The sequence below is a fragment of the Psammomys obesus genome, unplaced genomic scaffold, assembly GCF_907164565.1.
Source record: "Psammomys obesus unplaced genomic scaffold, mPsaObe1.curated_primary_1811, whole genome shotgun sequence".
NCBI lineage: Eukaryota > Metazoa > Chordata > Mammalia > Rodentia > Muridae > Psammomys > Psammomys obesus.
Genome location: NW_026596046.1, coordinates 29,065,806 through 29,069,171, shown reverse-complemented (window position 1 = coordinate 29,069,171; position 3,366 = coordinate 29,065,806). Strand labels below are relative to the sequence as shown.

General features: G+C 37.4%; 1 pseudogene; it reads left to right on the top strand.

Moving 5' to 3' along the window:
- The first annotated feature begins 888 nt into the window (after positions 1–888).
- On the top strand, positions 889–1,454 carry LOC129688676 (60S ribosomal protein L13a-like; annotated as a pseudogene).
- Positions 1,455–3,366: the final 1,912 nt, after the last annotated feature.

Sequence of the window (3,366 nt, the reverse complement as noted above, 5' to 3'; positions counted from 1 at the left end):
CTTGCCCTCACTCTGTGTTACCAGCATAGGGCACACACAAACACACAACAGACGAAATATGTAAAGTTAGAGAAATAATGTGTTAATATCATTAACAGAAGAATGATAGCATAGAAAATCACAAAAGATCTAAAACAAGTTTATGAGTTAATAAAAATATAAGTAGGTCAAGCATATGTATTTATAATTTAAGTTAAGAGGGTTTTAAAATTTTAAAACATAATTAAATAGGTATTAAGTAATGGACAAAACCACCCCTTATATTACATGTAAGTTAAAGGGGCGAAATAAAGTTATATCATCTAAAAAGCTAAGTATGGTTCATCTAATTATCCTATAGATTTGTTGAAAATTCAATAATAATCACTGATGAGATTTTCATAGGCAATGGTAATACAAAGCTAAAAATAATAAGAAAAAATAATGACAGGATACAAAAGTGCCTTAAGTATGTTGCTACAGAGAAGAACTCCATTTGTTCTCAGGCTTGCTCTTGCTCTTGCCATAGCTCTGTATTACCAGCATAGCACACACACACACACACACACACACACACACACACACACACACAAGTCACTGGAAATTGTCATTGGAGGTAGGAGTATTTTATTCATCAGGAAATATTTGTATTCCCAGATCAAAGTCAGAAGAGCAGAGAGACTCTCGGGAAATAGGGTAATAGCAGAATTCTTTCATGAAAATAAGATGTTAAAATCTGAAACAAGTCTTTTCCTTTCACTAGTATAAATGCTCACAGGTTTAAAAAAATGGCCAACAATATTTGTGTGTGTGTGTGTGTGTGTGTGTGTGTGTGTTTCTCAGTATAATTAGCAATATTTCCTACTGTTTTAAAAATATTTTTGCTGCTTACACAGGTGGCTGCTGAAGATGGCGGAGGGGCAGGTTCTAGAGTTGAATTGGCAAGGTCATCTGGGCTCCCTGGTGGTCATTACAGCCAAGCAGGTACTCCTGGGCTGGAAGGTGGCGGTTGTATGCTGTGAGGGCATCAACATTTCTAGAAATTTCTACAGAAACAAGCTCAAGTTATTTGGCCTTTCTCCGGAAGCGGATGAGCACCAACCATTCTTGGTGTACTCTGCGAGGCATGCTGCCCAACAAGACCAAAAGAGGCCAGGCTGCCCTGGCCTGCCTCCAGGTGTTGGATAAACACTCCCGACCATGACAAGAAAAAGAGGATGGTGGTCCTTGTGGCCCTCAAGGTTGTGCAGCTGAAGCCTACCAGAAAATTAGCTTTCCTGGGGTGTCTGGCTCATGAGGTTGGTTGGAAGGACCAGGCAGTGACAGCTGCTCTTGAAGAGAAAGAACAACCAACCAAGATCTACTATCGGAAGAAGAAGCAGCTCTTGAGGCTACGAAAACACGCAGAGAATAACCTGAAGAAGAAAATCAGCAGGTTCACGGAGGGCCTCAATACCAATGGACTCCTGGTGTGAGACCAATAAAGACGGCACCTCAAAAAAAATTGCCTATATTCTTTAATATTATACAAAAATTAAATCTCTACAATATAATTCTATTATTCCAAATTAATAATATATCTTCTATATATTTCACATATAAACATTGTTATTAACATGCCACAGAAATGTCCCCCATCTTTTGTTCTGGCACAGTTCAATTAGTATTCATTCTGATAAAATGAATACTAATTCCTCCACATGCCTAACTGAAGTCAATCATAGTGTTCTGTGATATTTCTTGGCAGAGTTTTATTACAATTCAAAAGGTCTTTTTTCTTTCTTTCTTTTTTCCCACTTAGGAAGAGCAGAATATTTTAGGGAAAATAATGCTAGGATGAGAATGTTTGATATCTGCACTAGTGAAATAGCAAATGAATTTGCTAGATTAGGAAACATACCATTTGAACGTTTTGTGTACAATGTTAAAAATAAGTTTTAATTTTTATTCTTTTAAAAATATTTACTAAGTATCAACCATATGCCAGGCATTTTGCAAGTCACTCTGTGGGGAAAAGGAAATGAAACTAAAGCCAGAGGAAAAATGCTTTATATTATTAAAGGTTACAAAAACATCAAAACTGGACAGTGTAAGAAATATTGACCAGAGAATGGAATGTCCTTTTTATATGAAAAACTACCCACTTTATTGTTTCTCGTATCAAGACAGACATTAATCACTAAAGTGTCAGAAAGCACAATTTCTGAGTTCAGTTAGACATGAGGAGGAGTCAACACTCATATATTTAGATCAGATGTCAGTAGTAAGGAGCCACAGTGATCATTGGGTACAGACTGTATCAGCCAAAGGAAGTTAAGTAGGAGAAGCTCTGAATGCAGGAAGTCCAGGAAAGAACTGCACCACAGCCCCTGGAGGCATGAAAAGATTCTGTTGCTGGAAATTAGGTAGGATGTCTCACGTGCAGAGATTTAAACTTCAGGCTGAAAGTTAAGTTACTAAGTGAAGTGCCAAGCAACCAATAAAATTCAAACAATAGTGATGGGGTCAGTATTCCACTTTCAACACCCTTCACTCAGTAAAGATTAATTTTTACAGTGAGAAAGGAAGCTAAGACAGGGAGCTGGGATGACATTGTGAGAAACACAGTCATGAGTCATATATACACAACCATAGATGTACACATGGACACACATATTTATTTATAATACATATGTAAACGAGTTATCCTATTTTTTTCAATCTAGCTGAGCTTCTCAGCCATGAACTTCAAGTGTTTCCTTGTTTTTCTCCATGTTGAAAACACCTCATTTATTGATTGTTGCTCTTAGAGCCTGTGCTGTTGGTGTTCTGTTCAGGAAGTTGTCTCGTGCCAATGAGTTCTAGGCTGTTTCTCACTTTTTTTTCCAACTGATTTAGAGTATCTGGTTTTATGTTGAGGTCCTTGATCCACTTGGACTTTAGTTTTGTGCAGGGTGATAAATATGGATCTATTTTCATTTTTCTGCATGTAGACATCCAGTTGGTCCAGCACCATTTGTTGAAGATGCTGTCTTTTTTCCATTGAATGGATTTGGCTTCTTTGTCAAATATTGAGTATTCATAGGTGTGTGGGTTTATTTCTGGGTCTTCTATGCGATTCCATTGATCCTCCTTTCTGTTTCTATGCCAATACCATGCAGTTTTTATTACTGTTGCCCTGTAGTACAGCTTGAGATCGGGAATGGAGATACCTCCAGATGATCTGTTGTTGTACAAGATCGTTTTGGAGATTCTGGGTGTTTTGTTTCTCCATATGAAGCTGAGAATCTTTTTTTCAAGGTCTGTAAAGAATTGAGTTGGTATTTTGATGGGAATTGCATTGAATCTGTAGATTGCTTTTGGCAGGATGGCCATTTTCACAATGTTAATCCTACCAATCCATGAGCA